Source organism: Onychomys torridus, chromosome 2, assembly GCF_903995425.1.
Source record: "Onychomys torridus chromosome 2, mOncTor1.1, whole genome shotgun sequence".
NCBI classification, from domain to species: Eukaryota; Metazoa; Chordata; class Mammalia; order Rodentia; family Cricetidae; genus Onychomys; species Onychomys torridus.
Genome location: NC_050444.1, coordinates 92567299 through 92589210, shown reverse-complemented (window position 1 = coordinate 92589210; position 21912 = coordinate 92567299). Strand labels below are relative to the sequence as shown.

Below are 21912 nucleotides of genomic sequence, written 5' to 3'. Positions count from 1 at the left end.
AGGCAGTGGTGCACGCCTTTAATCCCAGCACTCTGGAGGCAGAGCCAGGTGGATCTCTGTGAGTTCCAGGCCAGCCTAGGCTACAAAGTGAGTTCCAGGAAGGATGTAAAGCTACACAGAGAAACCCTGTCTCGGAAAAAAAAAAAGAATAAAAAAAGAAATAAATAATAGAAACAGGTTCCCAAAAGGACTCAGATTTGGAGTTAAAAGAAAAGAGCTTTAAAATAAATATGTACAAAAAATAGTTTTATGTTGACCACTGGAATCAAATTGAATACTCAAACATCAGATCATACCTATAGACAATTGAATTGATAAATAATTTAGAAATACACACTGTAAAAAAAAATTTAAAAAGACAGCACATTCAACTAATGTTGCTGATCAAACTGGATGGCTACATGTAATAAAATGCAAATAGATTTGTATGTATTACCCTTCTCAAAACTCAACTACAACTAGATCAAGACCTGAACATAAGGCCAGATGAACTGGACTGCTAAATGAGAAAGTATGAAATAAATAGTTTTGAACATATTGCCACAAGAAAAGACTTTTTATACACAATACACAGACACAAAGAATAACAAATAATAAATGGGACCTTATGAAACTGAAAAGCTTCTGTATGGCAAAAGACACAAACATTCAGAAAAAAAAAAAATGGCAGGCTACATAATGGGAAAAAATTACCAACTGCATGCCTGATAGAAGTCTACCATCTAAATAATATTTTTTAATTGGGCATCAAGAAAACAAAGAACTCAATTTAAAAATGGTGTACAGATTAAGATAGACAATTCTGAAAGAGGAAACACAAATGGCTGAGATGCACCTAAAGAAATGTTCAATATCCTTAGTCATCAATGAAATGCAAATCAAAACTGCTTTGAGATTTCATCTTATACCAGACAGAATAGCCAAAAATCAATGAAATAAATGACAACTTATGCTCCAAGGATGTGGAATAAGGAAAAACTTCAGTTTGCTGAAGGGAGTGCAAACTTGTACAGCCACTTTGGAAATCAGGGTAATATGTATTCTGAGGGAACTGGGGCTAGACCTTCCTCAAGATCTATCTGTATAATTCTGGGACATATATACAAAAGATTCTGTATCCTACTACAGAGATACTTTCCCGAACATTTTCATTGCTGTTCTATTCATTATAGCCAGAAATTGGAAACAATATAAATGTCTTATTCAACCATAGTCAGGGAAGCTTTCTCCTGCAGTAAATGGGAACAAATGTAGAGGCCCATAAGTGGACAATGTACAAAGAGTGAGAAACTTTGGAACACTTAGTCCTAAATGGGATGTCTCCATTAAATCCTTCACCTTAGAGCTCAGGGAATCCTATGGAATGGAGGCAGAAAAATGTTCAGAGTCAGGGGTGATGGAGGACACCAGAGAAATAATTCCTTTCAAACACAGCAGGATCAACAGACATATGAACTCACAGAGACCATATCAGCCTGTGCAGGTGCATGCACAGGTCTGGGCCAAACTGGGTCTTCAACACTGAGAGGAGAAGTGAACATAAGCCCCTATCCTACCCAAGAAACGATCTACAATTATAGGTGCTCAAAAAGGAAAAACTACTTTTCTAGAATGCAGTCTCACTGGGTATACGGATCACTCTTAAGGACAGACTCCATGCCCACCAGCAGATGGCAAACACAAAAGGAATACAGTGATATTTGGAAGAGATTGTTGTCTCACAATGCTTTGTCTGGGATTTTTGCTTTAACCTTACATGACTTTTGCTTATTTACTAAGGTTTCCAGTTTCTTGTTTTTATGAGATTTGTGTGTGTGCATACATGTGAGTCTCTGTGTTGATGTTTGTTCCTTCAACTATTTTCTTGTTTCTTTTTCTCCTGTTTGTTTTGTTCTTGTTTGGTCTAGTTTGTTTTTGTTTTACCTTATTTCATTATTATTCTTTATATTATATTATTATTATCACTTTAGATGGCTGTTTGTATCTAATGAAAGAGAGAAAGAAGAAGTGTGGATTTGGTTGGGTGGGAAGGGGGGAGAATATCTGAGGAATTAAGAGAAGTGAACGTGCAATCAGAATATGTTATATAGAAAAATAATATTTCCTTTTCTTTTACAAGAACAGATAATTTTAATGATTTATGTTAAATAAGAGTTGCTTAAATCCTTTAGTAAAAAATTAAAATTATAAGCATTTCTACAGAAGGAAGTACAACCTCAAGCATTACAAGCTTAACTAAAACCAACTGCATAAAAATCATCATTTAGAGCACTCAGAAAGAGTAATTCTAGTAGAAAAAGGAAAAACTGAGAGGGGCTAAAGCATAAAATGAAACGTGAACAGGAACCTCCCCAAAGGAATTTTTAGATGCAGGATTTCAAAATTTCGCAGGAAGGAAAATGCACAAACTTGACCAAGAATGAAACCCTGGATGCAACAGAAAGTAACTCAGAATCACAATTTAAGAAAAAAATACAATATAATCCCCAGATCTTAGATGGCTTAATTCAGGTGTTACCCCCACCTCCCAGATTCCGGATGAAATATGAGTCAAACACAGGTAAGAGCTATAAACTTTCAGAACTGTTCACACTGGAAAGCCAGCATCAGGAAAATGTTTTCCTGTTCTTGCAATATACCTGATGACATGAGAAAGTAGTATGATGTCAAAGGAGAATTTATGCAAAGCTTACTTTTAAATAGTCAGCAGAATATCATACTTTCTTATTAAGTGGGTCTTGAAATGATTAGCTTCACAGCCTACTGGTGTTCTGAGTTAGGGTAGTTCAACAGGGTGGTTGTCAAGCTGCCCTGTCAAGCTCCTGACAACAAAACAATGGCCCCTTCATCACCTCCTGTACACCATAGTACTACAAACACCTCAGTTTCTGGGAAGATTTATCAAATAATCCACTTCATTAAAACCATTTTAAAAGTATAGATCCTATCCATTCAAAATGAGAACATGTAAGACAGACAGGGCAATGTGCCAGTGTGCTCACGATCAGTTAGTGTCCTCTCTACTTCTCTGTTTTCACTGCTTTGCTATCATAAATAAGCCACTCATGTCTCCATATGTACTGCTGTGGCCTTTGTGTAGGATATGTTGAAAACGTTATGAATTGAACAGTCTCCAACTTTTTCCTATTTAGGGTGTGGATTTTGGTGAGCAGGGAAATGGGGGGCATCTGAGAGGAGTTAGAGGGGGAAAGCATAATCAGAAAAATCTATTTTCAATTTAAAAATTAAATTGAAAAGAAAATAGTCTTGTGGGAAAAACATACTAGAAAATGGGATTTTTTTTTTTTAGGTTTTTATTGATACTTTGTGGATTTCACATTATGCATCACAATCCAACTCAACTTCCTGTCCCCTCACTTCTGTCCTCTATTCTTGTGACCTCCCCCCACCAAAACAAAACAAAAATAGTTAAAAGTAAAACACCAAAATAAAACAAAACAAACAAAAATATCAACATAGAAGTTGTAGTGTGACCCAGGGAGTTGTACAGTGTACTCTTTAGTCCATACATCTATGCTTGTAAGTTTTCACTGAAATGAATCAATGGTCTGGTTCAAATCCTCAGGATGCAACAGAAAGAAACTTGGAATTAGAATTTAAAACACACACACACACACACACACACACACACACACACACACACACACACACAACCCAATCATCATATCTTAAATGGCATAATCCAGATATTACCCCCACCTCCCAGATTCAGGATGAAATGTGAGTCAAACACAGGTAGACTTTCAGGACTGTTCACACTGGAAAGTCAGCATCAGGAAAATATTTTTCTGTTCTCATAATATACCTGAGGACATGAGAAAGCAGTATGTCAAAGGAGAATTTATACAAAGCTTACTTTTAAATAGTCCTGTCCATTCAAAATGAGAACATGCAAGACACATGCTAGCGTGTTCATGCTCTCCAGGGCAGCACATCTGTACTTCACCTGGGAAGCACAGAAGAGCTTACCCTACTCCTCCCCTCATCTGCCATTTGGTGGCATGGGTGAAGGAAAGATACCCTTCTCTACTCTCAGCTTGCTACCTATGGCAGGTGGGAGAGCTGGTCCTCTCCCTCACTGACTCTAGCACAAGAGAAAACAGGCCCTGCACCTCACCTGGGGAGCACACCAGAGCTGACCATGTGGGTGCTACTACTCTATGGATGCTGGGCCCTGACTGTGACTTCTCTTGGACATCCTGTTGTTGTCCTGTGTTGTGGAGATCCTGTAGCTTTGGATCTGCAAGTCTGGCTTCTTCATATACTTTAGAAGTTCATAGATGAGGTGGATGTTTGTAGTGGTCTAACTCGGATCCCTGGTTCTGGGCCTGGTGGTATCTGGGTTGGTTAGCCCACCAGCTTTCCCTCATCATTGCCACCTCTGTGAACTCTCCAAGCACTCTTCCAACAGGCTCACTCAATGCAGCAGGCAGCAAGGAATGGGGCCAGTTCTGCTGTCACATCCACAGGACCCATCCTGAATATGTGCCTTATATACTGTTATGGTCTTTGTGTAGGATATGAGGTTTAGTCCATTATTATCATGATGGGGAGCATGGCAAAATTCAGGCAGACATGATACTGGCCACATCTTAAACAGAAGGCAACAGGAAATGGACTGTGACACTGCGTGGTATCTTGAGCATAGCAGACTCAAAGCCTGCCCCCACAGTGACACATTTCCTCCAACAAAGCACTCTTACTTCAACAAGCCCCCCACCCTTTAATAGTGCCACTCTCTATGATGTTATGGGGCCAATTACATTCAAACTAACACACACACACACATACACACACACACACACACACACACACACTCACACACAAAAAAAAAACCAAGAGATAATACCCACCAAACTATTTTCTCTTTTCTATTACCATTTCACATTCATATATTGCATATCCAGGATGTGGTAAGGAGCTACAGAAAAATGCAATGAGGTTCTGCCTATATTCTTTGTAGAACCCATACTATCTTTTATGTGTGCACACAACTACTCTTTATGTTAAGTGGTTTGATATCATCCAACAGATCTCACATGGTCATTTGTTTTTTTTCTAAATTTCTGTGAATTTTTGAATTTTTAATTGGATAGTTTCTCTTGACCTATCTCTATGCACTGTTTCTTTCCTATCCTGTGTGTGGATATTTAGTCCTTAAGTGAAGTTTCTGTGTATATTATTGTACTTTTCTATCATTTATACTTGGTTCTTTTTGTCAGTTTTCATCTCTGCCAAAATTCCCATCTTCTTGCCGGAACATGGACGATGGAGAGATACCACCTTGCCCCTCACTCCGTGTACCTAGCCACCTACTGCAGTCATGAAAAGCTGGTCCTGGGATCATGAGAGTAGGAGAACTTGTCCTGCTCCTCACCAGCTGCAGCACTCAGAAGAGCAGGTCCTGCACCTTGCCTGGGCAGCACTGTAGAGAGCTGACCCTGTTGATCACGGCACAGGTGATTTGCACCCACAAACATGCATGGGAGGTCTGACTCCATTCCTATTTTGCCGTACTGTGGAGTGGATTAGGGAGAGGAGATCTCCCTCCTCCTTTGTCCCTCACCACCCGTGGCAGATGGGAAAGCTGGCCCTAAGGCATGAGAGTGAGAGAATTGGCACGGCCCCACACCAGCAGATGCACAAGAGAGAAAAAAAATCAGCAGAATTGAGGTAAAAGCATCTGGGGAGATAATAAATGGAGTTTCTTTTTTTGTTTTTGTTTTTATTTTTTTTAATCAAGACAGGGTTTCTTTGTGTAGCCTTGGCTGCCATGGAACTTACTGTACAGACCAGGCTGGCCTCAAACTCAGAAATCTATCTGCCTCTACCTCTGGAGAGCTGGGATGAAAGGCATATGCCACCACTGCTTAGTGAAGTGAAGCTTCTTGATTGCGTTCCACAAACAATATTTGCTCGAGTCATAGATTGCATAGACTATAAATCAGTAGCTTAACACCATAGATTCAATCTTAAAGACTTAACAAGAAGGGGACAGAACCATAATTATTAATCAGAAAGTGCCTTTGCATACCTTATCTTTCTTTGAGGTGGGAGGAAGAAGTGGTGCTAATCCTGCTGACATCAAACCTTCAGTTCCTAAGAAGCACACAGACGCAAGCAAAGGTAAAGATTGTTAAAAAGACAAACTCCAGAAAAATAAAATAAAATGGTTTGATCTAGCTTTGGTCTCTAGTGACAGAGATAAAAACAAACACACACACACACACACACACACACACACACACACACACACACACACACAATTGTCAGAAGACATCATACTGGAGGCAGGCTGTCAATGGTTCAATCTCAGTAAGGACCATGTACTTAAGATACCTCAGCACCTGTCAGCAGTTAGGTGCTATTTTCAGACTATTTATCTTAGAGCATGAACTCCTACCAACCACCTGTGATAAAAGCAAGCCAGGCTAAACACAAAGAACCAGCTATGGGTATCTCTTTATTAAAGGAGGGACCATGATGTTGTGTCCCAGGAGTTCAGGCAAGCTGGCCTTAGGCCACTTTAATGACCTAAAGTCAAGAAAGGATGATGTGTGATGGCTGGTCCCTTGGACAATTTGTAGATGGTACACTTGAACAGCTTTTTTTAAAAAATAATTTTACTCTTACTTAAGACTTTTCCCACAGTAACCCAGTGATCACTCTGGTAGATGTGGAGCAGTGAAAAGAAATTGTGGTGAAAAGATGAGTCTAGAATAGATTCTGAGTTCACTAAAAATACATTTTTTTCATTTCTTTTTTTAAAATTAACATAATTTTTATTGATTCTTTAGGAATTTCACATCATGCATGATAATCTCACTCATTTTCCAATCCCTCAATATCTACCCTTCATTCTTGTAGTACCCCCCAAAGAGAAAGATATGATAAAAAATAAATAAAAATAAAATAAATAAAAATAAGAAAAATTTTAAATGCAAATAAGAACATTAATTTAAAAAAAAACAACAAAACAAAACAAAGAAACAAAGACATTTCACTCCACCATCTTTCCTACCTCTTTATCACCTTTTCATTAGTCTTGGTGGCATTGGGAGCTGTGTATATCATGCAATATACTCTTTTGTTCACATGGCTTTGCTTGCAAATATTCATTGCTTAACGTGTTGTTGGTCAGATTCAAGGCCTCTGGCTTCTGCTATCACTGAAATCTCCTCTAGGATATCCTGCATTTTCTCTCAGTCATAGAGATCCTATGGCTATGGTCCCAAAGGACCAATCCCTTCATGATCCCCAGCAAGTCGTAGATGTTGAGGAGTGCCCACTTAAAGCCCTGGATGTGTGTCTGGGTGGTAGCTGGTTTGTTCTGACTCAGCTGCAAGGACCACTCCCTTCAGATAAGTGGCCAGCTCTTCCACACCCACAGTAAGGGATGGGAAAAGCTTTCCCAAATATTGGGCTAGGAGCCAGCTCTCCTACGAAGGGATTGGGCCAGCTTTCCTGTTCCAGGGTCACTGGGTCCCATTATCTCTCCAGGACAGTGAAGGGCTGGGCCTGTTCTGCACAACCCTGTACTTCAACACATGGTTCTAATGGGCCCCTGTGGTAACAAAGGACAACAGACATCAACACAGGCCCCAGCTGCAGCAGGGCCATGGACCCAGACATAGCTAGCAGCAGCAGCAGCTTGAGCCCAGATGTCACCATGGCCCTAGGTAGAAGTGTAGGCCTTTCAGATCATCATGGGCTCAACAGCAGCATGGTTTCCTGACTCTAATATAGCCCCAGATGGTTGCCCAGACCTTGGGCAGTCTCATGGCCTTTGGTGATAACAGGAGCCATAGAACTCAACACAGACTCAGGCTGTGGTAGAGCCATAGACCCAGGCATAGCCCTCAACAGCAGCTCAGGCCCAGTTGACACTATGGCCACAGGTGGCAGTGCAGGCTGACAGATGGACATGGCCCCTGTTACAACCCTCAGTCCCCAACATGGCTACAGGTGCATCTGTGTGTCCTTTGGTGGTGATTCAAGGCATGGACATCAACACAGATGCAGATTGCAGTAAGACCATGAACCAGCCTGCAGGATGGCACTCAGACACTAACATAGGACCAGGGAGGGGCCCAGACCTCTGGCTTATATACAAAATTCCATGGTAACAGGCACAGTAACTACCCTTTTGTCTTGACTGCAGTAGGGCCACAGATCCAGACATGGCCCTTGGTTATAGCTGAAGCCTGGATATTTTCATGGCCCCAGGGGTAGCTCAAGCCACTCAGATTGGGATAGTCTGTGCTGTGGCATGGCCCTTGGGCATCAATGTGGCCTCATCTGGCAGCCTAGACCCTGTGCATCCTCTCTCTTCAGTGGTAACAGGAGTCCATGGACACCAACACAGACATGGCTACAGCAATTCCTTGGATGCAGACATGGCACTTGGTAGCAGCCCAGGATTGGATGTCACCATGGCCTTGGGTGGTAAGCAGGCCCCCACATCACCCTGTTGCTCACTGCCCCCACCACTTTCCATAAGACATGAACCATTCTGCCTTTCTCTCCTGCACCCCACCATTTACTCTCTTGCTATAATATCACCCAATCTGGGGGCTAGAGAGATGACTCAGAGGTTAAGAGCACCGACTGCTCTACTAGAGATCCTGAGTTCAATTCCCAGCACCCACATGGTGGCTCACAACCTTCTGTAATGAGATTTGGCACCCTCTCCTCTATGTACATAATAAATAAATAAATCTTTAAAAAAAATCACCCGACCATCTGGTGCTCAAGGTTCTTCTCCCGGCCTAGGGCAAATGGCTCTGGGTGGATAAGACTGTCCATTTCCACCTGCTCAGTCCTTCTAAGAATACATTTTTTATCTAGCCATATAGAATGAATGGCAAATATTTAGGTAGTGCTACAACTACTTTGTTCTAAGACTCAAGATAATAATAGGATAATAGTAAAATTAAAACAAACTTCTGTACTTCTCGAACTTCAGAGTATATTCACTGAGTGAATGATCAGAATCCTTAAACCTATTGAATAATGACTGTATATTGAATTGCATTGCATATTGATTCCTGAGAATTTAAAACATTCATCTTCCAGTACAACAGAAAATGAGTATCTGGATATATGGTTTATGAAATATTCCTGTCCACAATAACTCACTTACCTGTAAGTCAGCATTTATTTATTGAACATTTGCTTGTACATGATGTTAAAATGTATGCAAAGATAGATAACATTCTCCTAATGAGTCTAGTCTAACAAATACATCAGAATTACCAAACAAGGGAAGATTACATCTTGAAAGAAGAAGTAAGAATCATGAAGTTTTCCAATGTGAATGGAGTTTTAGTTCACAGAAGGAAAGTGTTCTGGTCAAAAGAAATAAATTGAAAAGCACAGGAACAGGATTTGTTCAAAGGATAATATACAGTTATTGAGATAAGATAGAATTATATTGTGAAGTGTAAGTACCCCTGAAAACCAGACCTCTAAAAACTTAGATGTGTGTAGCTAATATGAGGAGTTCAAGAAACTTGGGAGAGTCAGTAATAAATTCATCTGGAGAAGTGGAGGGAAAGCTAATAAGGAGTGAATTAATGAGTGGGTTGTCACTTTGGGCAAATAAGACATATTCCCACCAGACACCTACTGAGAGATTGAAAATACAATTCAGACTTGCTGTCGCAAGGAAAGTGGGGTCATTATCTATCAGCTCCCATCTGTCTTTGTATTGCATCATATTATTTTAAGGTGTGCTACTTTTGTTTAAGTTGTATTTGTTTAACTCTGTGAAGCTGTGTTTCTTTGCCTGTCTAAAACACCTGATGGTGTAATAAAGAGTGGAATGGCAACAGGGGGCAGGAGAAAGGATAGGTGGGACTGGTGAACACATAGAATAAGGAGAAATCTAAGAAATAAATAAAAGAGCAAAGAATGATAGAAGATAGAGGAGGACTTCAGGGGCCAGCTACCTAGCCACCCAGCCACACAGTCAGACATGGAGCAAGAAGGAAAGAAAAGATATACAGGAATAGAGAAAGATAAAAGCCCAGAGGCAAAAGGTAGATGGGATAATTTAAAGTTAAGAAAAACTGACAAGAAACTAGCCAAACTAAGGTCAGGCATTTATAATTAAGAATTATTTGGGAGCTGTGTGGCAGGCAATCCAAAAAGAGCCAAAAAGTAAAGAGTCAAAGAGCAAAGACAACATTTTGTCACCCAACATGGGACTAGAGTAAAAGAAAATTTAACAACATCTTTGGTTACGAGTTACTTTTTCCTGAGCACTAACACAAAAACACTTTAAGCAGACATGCTTCTGCAACTAGAGAATGCCCTCAGGCAAGCAGACATGGGTACTTAAGGCAAAAAACTTTTCATGTGTACAGAGAAGTGGCTCTTGGAGGTGCAGGCAAGCCACAGGCAGAACACCATCTTTAAAGAAGAGGAATCTAAAGTACCAAATATGAGTCAACCTCACAGCCCTTGTGTTCCTTTTATCTACATTCAAATCTGTAGACAGTTTAGAGCCTTGCACACTTTGGAAGGAGAAAACTCTTTGTTTGAAAAAGGAGTCTGCATGTGGCAGGAACTGGAAGAGAAGACTGAAATAGGCAGTATATTGTGAATCAGCCCAGAATGAGAGTGCCATTAATAAAAACAAGAAGATGATGGACAGGAGTGTATGTGTGTGTGTGTGTGTGTGTGTGTGTGTGTGTGTGTGTGTGTGACCGAGGGGGAGAGAGAGAGGGAAGTGAGAGATGGGGGAGGGAGAGAGGGAGAGAGAGAGAGAATAGCTTAAGGAAGCTTGTTAGGAATGAAGTGATAACTGATGGATGGACAGTGAAGGATACAGGAGATTCTGACATTTTCAGTCTGGGAAAATGTTAGTTACATGAACAAAAACAAATAAATCCAAAGAGTAGAATATTGGGGCTTCTTTTTTCCTATTTGAACTTTAATTCAGCATTCAGACCCTTTCTAGATTTGGTCTGGGCCACTATTAATTTGGAACTTGTAGCCATCTCTAGGTACTCTTCTGATGTTCTGTGCCCAGAGGGACAGGGGGGTGGAAGGCACCATCACAGCTATCACCTCACACTAAACTACAGGCCATTTTATTTTGGTTTTATTTTTTATTAAGCATTTTTGTTTTTGATTTGGATTTGTCATGATGGTGTTTGTCACTATAAAACTACAAGTCTGTTCTCACCTATAAGGGCAGTCTGGTCTAGGCAGAGGGTAAAAATTCTCAAGTAGAGTTCAGTGCTGTAACCACCCTGACAATAAAGAGGCCTTCATCCCACATGTTGTCAAGGTACCCTAATCCTGGTCAGGACATTTTTAGCTTTCCTGGTTTCTGTTTACACTACAAATGCACCTGAAAGAACCATTAGGACCTCCTCCCTCTTTCTCGGGTTTCTTGATGCTGTTTGCCTGTTTGCTGGATGGATGGATGGATGGATGGATGGATGGATGGATGGATGGATGGAGAGATGCATGGAAGCATGGATGCATGGATGCTAGATGACAGCATGGCTGGTTTGTTTACTGCTGAAAATATAAACCCTAGTAGGGAAAAGCTCCAGTGAATCTTTAGTAGTTTAAGAGTATGGATTCCCAGCAACTTTGGTTTTCAATTATTTTCTCTAGAAATAGGAAATTGTGGCCAAGGTATTTTTGTCTTGGCTATTTTAACTCCTTGAAAAACTAATATGGCAGTACAGAACGCTATCATTTGTTGTGATAATAATAATTAGCAATATTTGTGTGTCCTACCTTGGGGAAGTTTGGACCAGTACAGAGTAGGGTCAAACCACAATGGCACACAAATGCTGGATATATGCAACTTGTGAGGGAATCTCTGAAAGATGAGCAGTGGGTTGGGGGAGTTAGGCTAAGGAGATCCCTTTGGCATTATAAGAGATAGTGAGTTAATTCTGTGGCTACAGCTAGCCAAACTCAGCCTCCACCTATAGATTTTCCAAGCAAGTTCCATTTCCTCCAAGAAGATTTCTGATCCGAGCCAAGAGTGCCACCTACAGACACTCGAATGCTAAATATTTATTAGACACTTTGGGGGTTACACATATTTTAGTACTCAGTTGTCGAAGATCTTGAAGTATCTTTGTTTTAAAAAAGGGGCATGAAGATGAAGTGTTTACCTGTGGAATGGCTAGCCATAGACTTGTCCTCCATCTGAGAGTTCTCTTCAGATTCTCTATTCTTTTTTAAATTTCTACTTCTTCTTTGTTACTTTTTGGTCCTCAATCTAGTTTCTTTTTAACAAGTTCTTCTTTCCTGTCCAACACACATAACACACACACACACACACACACACACACACACACACACACACTTTTCCCTTTTGAAATTACAACTTTCTTTATTCTTCAGAAGTTCATATTTGTATGCAATGAAGTTTGATCATATTCATCTCCATTTCCCTCTTCTAATTCCTCCCATAGGCTTTATATGTCCCCTCTCAACTTCATGCCTTTTTTAAAAATCATGACACATCAAGATCAATGATCATATTAGTATGGGAAGGGGAAAAGTTCACAGGCTCCCATCCCTAGACAAAGAAATGAAGGCAACAAATGAATATGGGGAGAAAGAGAATTAGCCCCTTCAAGAGATGAGTCCATTTATTGGCTGTGCAATACAGCATGGTCAGCCCTGAAACCATATACACAAGAAAATCAGACTCAGCTGACCTAATTATATATTGTGCATACACACACACACACCTCATGTGTGGGGTGTGAGTGTGTGTGTGACAGCAATAGAGAAAAAGAAGCTACCACTTGAGAAGGGTGAATATGAGAGGGGCTGGAAGGAGAAAATGGGGGCCAAAAAGAGTTGTAATTCTACTACAATTGAAAACATTACAAACGCCCTTTCCACTCCACCGTTCTCCCACACAGGAGGAAGCCAACAGGCCCAGATGAAATGGTGTGATCCTGAAACCCCACTTTCCTAAGAATTTGCAGCAGCGAGTGGACACTTGGTCCAATCAGCTGTCAGACAAGACCCACAGATACAAGGCATGGCAGGCGGAGGTGCCGCATTGCCCCTTGCCCGGAGATACCACACCGAGGTCCAATCTGGCAGGCGCTTCAGCCTGTGAGAATTCAGGGTAGCTTGTATCCACAAAAAAAGTAGCTCACACTCTGTGGACCCAATGAAGCACAATAAACCCACTGAATCACTACAGGCCAATGCGCAGCGCCTGAGGAGTACATCTCCAAGTTCATAATCCCCCCCCCCCCCCCCGAAGCCTCCTGCTCCAAAGAAGAGAGACAGTTCTATTGAAGAGCTTAAACTGGCCACCCAGCTAACAGGACTGTGATGGCCATCCAGAATGTTTACAGCAAAGGAGAAATCCAGAGTCACCACAGACGAGGAGAAGAACTTCATGGCTTTTGCCGGTCTTCTCATGACCCAATGCCCGGCTCTTTGGCATATAAGCAAAACTGGCAAAGGAAGCAGAAGAGCAAGATGTTGAAAGAAATGTAATGCGCTGTTGGAGTATTGCAATAAATTTTCCATAAAGGAGGAAAATTATAAACAAATTTGTTGGGAAAAAATTTAGGCCTTAACAGGTGTTTTGTCCTTCCAGGTATTTTAAGTAATCATCATTAATTTCAAAGGAATAAATCTCTAATGAAAGAATTTTGCACTGGATTGAGAAGCCACTTTGGAGCATATGTCCTCAAATCTGCAAATTGCATAACATAAAATTTGCTATACATTTACTCTTACCACAGATGCTAAAATGAACCTCTCCTTTTGAGTAGTATAGTGGGAACTGGTAAAGAAGAATTTAATACAAAGCCGCTGTCAGGAAACCACAAGATATAGGCCTAATCTTAAGGTGAAGTTTGCTTATGCTTAAGAAAAAATATGCCTTCCACGAAGAGTGCATTATAGATTTTATTTTGCACTGCCTCCCACTGGATGTCTTAGGTATCTCCTCATGGTGATTATTTTCTCCCAGCTTTAGCAGGACAATAATAAGCAATCTCTAAGCAAGAATGTTCAGCTTTTAGTACATTCCAGATAGCTTCATCCAATGCACTACAGGTCATATTTTTCCTTATTAACAAAAGGTCTTACATTAATTAAATATTTTATCATGCTTGTCAAGGATAAGCTTTTAAAACCAAGCTTTCTTCACTTCAAACAACTTCCAGTAAAACAGGCAGCTAAATAGACAGTGCCTGATCACAGATCCACAATTCAGGAGGTGCCAGCTCTTCTTAATGAAACTAATTGCCAAGGCAGTGTAGTCTTCTAAAATGCATGAGAGGAATGAAGGAGGAAGTGGGCTATCATCTTGCTGTTGAGTCTTCTTACCATTCATTCTCACTGTGTACTGGCTAAGTTATGTCAACTTGAACAAGCTGGAGTTATCTGAGAGAAGGGAACCTCAATTGAGAAAGTGTTTTCCCTGGATTGGACTCTAGCCAAGCCCATGCATTTTCTTGATTGATGACTGATGCTGGAGGGTCCTGTTCATTGCAGGTGGTGCTACCCCTGGGCTGCTGGTCCTGAGTACTAAAAGCAAGTAGTCTGGGAAAGCCATAAGGAGTAAGTTAAGCAGCACTCAAACCAGGTCCTCTGCATCAACTTCTGCCTCCACATTCCTGTCCTGTTTGAGTTCCAACCCTGACTTCTTCCGTGATGGGCAGTGATATGGAAGTTTAAGCAAATAAACCCGTTAAATTCTGAACTGCTTTTGACAATGATGATTTAGCACAGCAAATGAAATCTAAACTAAGAGTAGAATTCACTTCCTCCCACTCAATACAGTGACTCAGTCACAATTAAAGGGGCATTCTTCATTTTCGTTCATATTGAACGGACCTTTTGTTTTCCTTCCTCCACACTTCAAAATCTCCATGATTTCCTCCTCCACTCCTCCACTTTGAGGTTAGACCTTGGCACATGAAGATCTGAAAGATGGTATGTGCAAAGATACAAAAGCTGAGGAAGCTTGTGGTCTACCCTCAGAACCTGACTTGAAGACTAAGCTAATAGAACTTAGGTGAAGTGAAACGGCAACCACATCACCAGCTTCTGACTTTCAGCAGCTGAGGCCCATTTTGTCTGATGACAAAAGCATGGATGAAAACAACATTTAATCCTTACGCCTTTCTTTTTAAGATCATTGTCTCTAGACTTTTGTGGACGATGATAGTCAGGAAGAAATGAGTAAGGAATCACCCATTGACTCCAGTGATTTGGTTAATCAAAGAATCACTGTTTGGAGTGAAGATAAATAGCCATAAGATTAACATGTTACAACTTCTGACATAAACTATTGGCAAAAAACTCTCTGAACATCTCCAAGAATGGCTAATGGGGTGCTGGTAAGAAGGGGATGATCTTTGCAACGTATCTATGGAATTTGTGAGTCGTAGAAGCGTGAGACTGAACCTTACCACCACCCTAGCTCCAATCTGTACTGCAGCTATTTGGTGGGAACTTCCCTGTTGAAGTAATATGATTTGCTGTGGTTTGTAGCAGTCCTCAAAGGCCACACTGATTTGAGAAGTAGGAGCAGTATCAAAAGTCAGTTATTCTCTAGCTGGATGTCATTGAGGCAGAACAGAAAAAGAGAGGCAATGTAAAGGAGCTGGGAAGCAAAAAGAATGTCTCACCTGAGAATATGGTTTAAGTCTCTTGCCAAAAATGTGCAAACCACCTGACAACAACTATGTAATGCATTGTCTGATAAAATCTCATGAACAATATTATAAATGGCATTTATAATCAAAATTGTAGTCTTGACCTCCTTGTGACTTATGTATAATAAGAATTCTGTTGTCTTTTTTTGACTTATATTTTATCAGCCTATAAATCTTTACAAAGCACCTCATAAAGCACCTAATAAATTTGCTTCCTATATTTAGATAAAAATAGGTATACGGAAATCTATGATCCTGCGAGCTAAGTTAAAATATAATCGGGGGAATGGTGGAATGCATGTGATATGAAAAACAGAGGGCATAAATACCAGGAGTTAAATGTAGGTGGGAATGGGAGTGAGGGGTGGAGGAGTAGAAAAGTTGGGAGATAAGTGAACAAAAACCAAAGATATATGGAGAGATAATATAGATATCTGGTAATTTGTAAGCTGACTTCAAATAATTTCAGAATAAAAATGAGTTTCAACTTTCAATACACTGCTGCTTCCAGGACACATGCATTATGAAGTGAAAATTTTTGTCTTAGGCAATGAGTCACTCACTAGTCATGGAGGCCCCAACAGCACTGTACACAACACAGAGTGTTGGCATTGCTTCTGTTGATCATAACTGGATAACAAGACCCTTTTGCTGAAGACACTACACATTAGGTTTGCAAAATACAACAGAAATCAATCTTGAGCGAGCCAGGAAACTATTTTATGTTACCTAGCTTTTCTAGTGCTAAAAGGTGCTATGTAGGCTGCTGGAGATCTTATCTCTCACTGAACACTGCCTACTACATTATTGACCTGACAGGCAAGATGCACCCAGTGGTGAAATTATGGCATGGCGGTTCTTGTGGCAGCTAGGAGCTTTCTGATTTGATTTGAGGCCTGCTCCACAAGAGCAAACTCATCGGCTATTGGAAACCTGCTCAAAAGCTCATGGCTGGTGAGGTTATAGCTCCAAGGGAAACCTACCATTGTTTTTCTAAATGGTCATGCTATAAAATTGCCTCATAAAATTTATGTTTATACTCATAGGTCTCTGCTTCTTTTCATCTTGGCCAGAGAAGCCGTAGTTAATGGAGAGATTCATTACTGGTCAAAGTGTTGAGAATAAGTGACTGCAAGTGCTCAGCTATCACGAATAAAGCTGTCATTAAGACACTTCCATGAGACTTTGTCTTGAGAAGACTGAGTGGTTCTTAAGTGTATATCTGGTGTGTGTGTGTGTGTGTGTGTGTGTGTGTGTGTGTGTGTGTCTGTCCATCCATGATTTAAAATATAGTAAAATTTTAACTCCAACTTCATATTGACCCCTCTGGAGATTCTTTCTGTGGCATAAACTTAGATGCTGTATTCACATAAGTAGAGTTCCCTATAAAAAGTTCTTCAGGATACATAGCTAACACCACTAAGCTATGTCTCCACTGCCACTCATGCCTATTATGGGCCTGAATGTTTTCATATACATTTATATACAGCTCTTAATTAATAAAGCTCTGAAATTAATATGTTGAAACCTTAACACCGAGGCAATAGTAATTAGAGGCAGAACATTTAGAAGGTGATTGGGCCATGAACCCACATTAGTGGGGTTAATTTCTTAATAAAACATAATCAAGAAAACTTGTTCACATTTTTGACCATGTAAGGACACTAAGAAGCTACAGCCTGTAAGGAACAGTCCCTCACAAGACACAAAATCTGCTAGTGTCTTGATCTTGGACTTCCCAGCCCCAATAATTGTAAGCAATACATTTCTGTTATTTACAAGTTACCCATTGATAGTATTTTACTATAGCAACACATGGGACACCTATATCAAATCATCACCCCCTAGACTTAAAGAACATTTCAGGAGAAGGAACCAAAAGAATATAAGAGCCACAGGATGGGAGGAGTGCTATGAAACACTGCTATCTTCTGGACACAAGATAATTATTGCATATATGGGCACACAGAAGCTTTGCTTACATGCACAACATTACACAATATCAAGCCAGTTAAAATTCCAACATGGATATATAAGTTCTTCTGAGGCCCTAGTTCTACCTGAGGAGTTACAAACACTCAATGGTGGGGGTGGGGGGTGGAGGTGGAGATGAATCATTTCTCTTTGGAAGTATGGCCATCAGTCAATTACAAATGCTCTACTGACTGTCTCACGAACATAAGAAGCAACACTCACTGGACTCTCTGAGTTGTGAAATAAAGAGGGACATAAAGCTAAGAGAGAAGTGTTTTGGAGTGTGTATGGAATGTGCGTGGAGTCAAAAAATTTGGTGAGTCTTTTATAGAGAGAAAAAGGACTAATTCACAGGAAGCTTTAAAATCAGATACAACAGAAACTACAATAGAACTCAAACCTGTAATATTTTACATAAACTTGAATTATTAGAGTCATTTTATCCAATAAGCGGTACCTTTCTGTGTGGGTGAAACATTCTTAATTAAGCAAGCACAGACTTTATGAAATTTTTCAGCAGGAAAGTATAGACATGATTCATTGGCTCTCCTCCATCATCCAGGTCATTCTGTGGACAGGCTTATGAATTACTGAAAAGATCCTGAACTGGATTGATTATTCAGAAGATAATAATAACTGCATCAAAAGACACAGTTCACTACAAAATCACATTATACTAGACACAATATTTCATCCAAGAAATTTTACTGAACATTTATTATGTGCTTGATACTGTGAGCTGGAGAAGTTGTTTATTTGTAAAAGGGGTGGAGGGAGTAACAGTAGTATATGGTGTCTCTAAGATAAAATGTGAGATTATCCGGTGCTTAAAATAGATGACTCAGTGGATAATAATATTGCCACTCAAGTAAAAGGAAAATTCTAATAGGAATAGCAGGAATCTTTAACTCCAATTCTTGAATGACAGAGACAGAGATCTCCTTAACAGACTAGTAGAATTGGAGAACTCTGGGTTCACTGTAGAGATACTGCCTCAATAATCAAGATGGCATGTGATCAGAGAAGACACTTGATGTCAACTTCAGGCCTACACATAGGTAAATACACCAGCTCACATACAGGAGCACTCACTCATAGACATGATAGACATGCATCCACATAAATGGAAGCACACATACACACAGACACACACACAAACACACACAAACACACACACACACACACACACACACACACACACACACACACATGCACACTATACATATGCATCTAAAGTATCTTTCTGTCTACAAAGCTATTTCACAAATATAGCTCAAAAATATAAGATACTTTGCAGTTTCATGAACTGAAGTTCTCAATTAACCTTTAGACTTGGCAATTATTTACAGCATTTCTTCCTTGATTATTATAGAGAATATATCTCCCTCTTCTTATCTCTTCCTTTTCTTCTAATCACTTTGTCTCCTTTCTCATATGAACTATAAGGCAGGCCAGCCAACAGAATGAAACCACACCGTGAATAACTTTCTCTTCTCCATTTCAGACACATTAGTCACTGATTAACTGTCACAGTCAAAATATGTATTGGTTCAAAGTCTCCTTCTGATCCCCTAGTGACATTCTTTCAGTATATAACATACCAATTCTTCAGTTACAAAAAACATTCATGTCAAGTGTTTTCAAAGCACTGCCTATGGGATTCTGAAGAAAAGATACCAAGGCAAATGCTTTCACTGGCATTTGCCAGTCTTTTCTGTTATCTATACAGCCTTGAAAACTGAAGTGAGTTTTCCATGGCTGTTCAGGCTCATAGTCCACCAGAGTATGATATATACTATACAGTATTTCTGAAGGAGCCAATCATTTGCACTATGCAAATGAAAAGCCAATCTGTAATGAAAAATAAAACAGGGAAAATGTGGCATCCAAAGTGAAAGAATGTCCATGTCAAGGGAAGCTTTATCAGAAACTGGGGGTAGAGACATTCTAGAAGGAACTGTCACACAGGAATAGAAAGCTGTGGATGTATCTAGTGGAAACTCTCCATTAAAAAGGGACAAATGTTGATAATTCCCCTTTAGGCCAAAGAAAATCTGAGACTTGTGGTGATAGTTTAATTGTGCTGAAATGTGATTTTATTTGTATGTTAATAAATAAAATTTACCTGGAGATCAGAGATCACATATCGAGCCATAAGCAGAAGTCTGGGACGGTGGTAGCACAAGCCTTTAATCCAATAACATGGCATGCAGAGTCACTGTGTGGTCAAGGACACAGTCAAGTGTGGTGACTTGAGCCTTTCTTTAATCCCAATACCAACCATAGAGACATGGAGGTCTCTATAGACAAGCAGTGATGAGGAAGTCATATGGCTGCCTTAGAGCCAATGAGAAAGCAGAACAGAAAGACAATTAAAAACACAAATCACATAGGAAGAAGCTCTCTCTGGGGAAGCAATAGCAAGGTGGTAAGATAAGGTAGTCATAGCTCTTTGATCTCTTTGGCAATTACCTCTGTATTTGGCTCTGTGTTTCTTATTTACTAACACTGTTTAGAATTTTGTCTACAGAGACTTCTTTTTATAATACAAATAAAGGTTTTAGGATGATTAGAAAAAAAGTAAATTTGATGAAACATCTAAAAGAAAAAGAACCACTATTGTGGTTTCGACAGTTAAGTCAGAAGAAAATAAAGAAGCTACATCCCACAATATCTTCACATTGTCATGCAAACAAGACACTATCTTCAAGGATATGTATGTATGTGTTAATAACCTGCTGTGTCTAACACACTGGGAAGGCAATCGAGAACGTAAAATGATAGTGCACACCCTCAGATCTCTGTTAACTATCTAGTGGGGGAAAATGCCTGCATAGACTCCCTTTTGAAAAGATTTCAGAAACAGTTCTGCAGAAGGAATGCAATCTTAAAAGATAGCAAACATGGTACAGAAATACAAGAGAGACAAAAATTAGTTCTCAGAGAAGGCTTGGGAAGTAACCTAAAAGAGAAATGTTTGAAGAAAATAAAATGAAAATAGAATGTAGTTGATAAGAATATAGCTGAGAAAGTGCATTTGTCTAGACTGTGGGTGGCCCTAGGTTCAATTTCTCACACTGAAAAAAATATACATAATATATAAGTAAGTTGGATTTCCAAAGGAAATTTAATAATGGAAGGAGTATTAATCAAAATTCTTATGAAGAGAGGAATGTATACAGGGATTTTTAACTACCATCTTTACTTTGGACATACCTCCCAAATAATTTCCCTCAAGTAGGTTAACTAACTTTGAAAGGAGTTTAACAGATCTTATCAGTTGCCTCTTTGTGGAGGACCTGCCCCCACTTAACGCAGGGTACTCTTGACGAGAGAGGGATAAGAAAATATCAGGTAGAAAGACAGATCTAGTAGACATGAAGAAAGACAGAAATGCAGGATAGCCTTGGGAGGACCCTGGGTCAATACCCAATGGCCCAGAACTTTATTCAAAAGGGCCTTTTATATAGCAATGCCAATGAGTGGGGCAAAAGACCTCCCCCTTTCCAGATTAAAGCATACTGTATAGCCAAGTATAGACCCTTCCAAACACCTGTTAACCATGCCCATGGTCAAATCATCCCCTTATGCACCCTAGCTGGGTAAAGCAAGCTCAGTTTCTCTGACCCTGAGTAATTTGGGCCTCCACACCTCTTTAACATTTGTGACCTTTTTTTCTCCTTCTCTCATTTACCTAGCTATCATGTGCATGGGTTTTAAGTCAGGGACTAGCCTCATACTAATCCATAGAGGTAAATCCTAAGCAGACCACATCTATTATGGTAGCCTAAACCTTCTGTCTGCTAATGACTTTTTCAGAAATGAGCATATGAAGCAATGATTGCCAGTGATGCTAAATAAATAAATAAATAAATAAATGAGGAATGACATCCTTGATGATGCTGAAAATGGAGCCAAGAAAAATATTTTTTATGTTCTCTTTCTTGATATTATACTGTATTATCTCCATGGTGTGTGTAGAACTCCTGGTTTACCTGTAAGAATGGGAAATAAAAGGAGGTAGATTCCCTAATGACTGCATTGTGACCTATTTAGTCCTGAAACCCACACATCTATCAATGCTCCAGATGATAATGATGATGATAATGATGGTGATGATGATGATGATGATGATAAGCAATGTCCTTACTGGTCTAGAGGGAGTTCTGAACAACACTAGGAGGTATATCTTTGCTCTTCATTGACTTGGAAATGGGCATACACATGGGCTCTAGTAAATGGTTCA

General features: G+C 39.8%; 1 pseudogene; it reads left to right on the top strand.

Moving 5' to 3' along the window:
- The first annotated feature begins 12950 nt into the window (after positions 1 to 12950).
- On the top strand, positions 12951 to 13553 carry LOC118577906 (annotated as a pseudogene).
- Positions 13554 to 21912: the final 8359 nt, after the last annotated feature.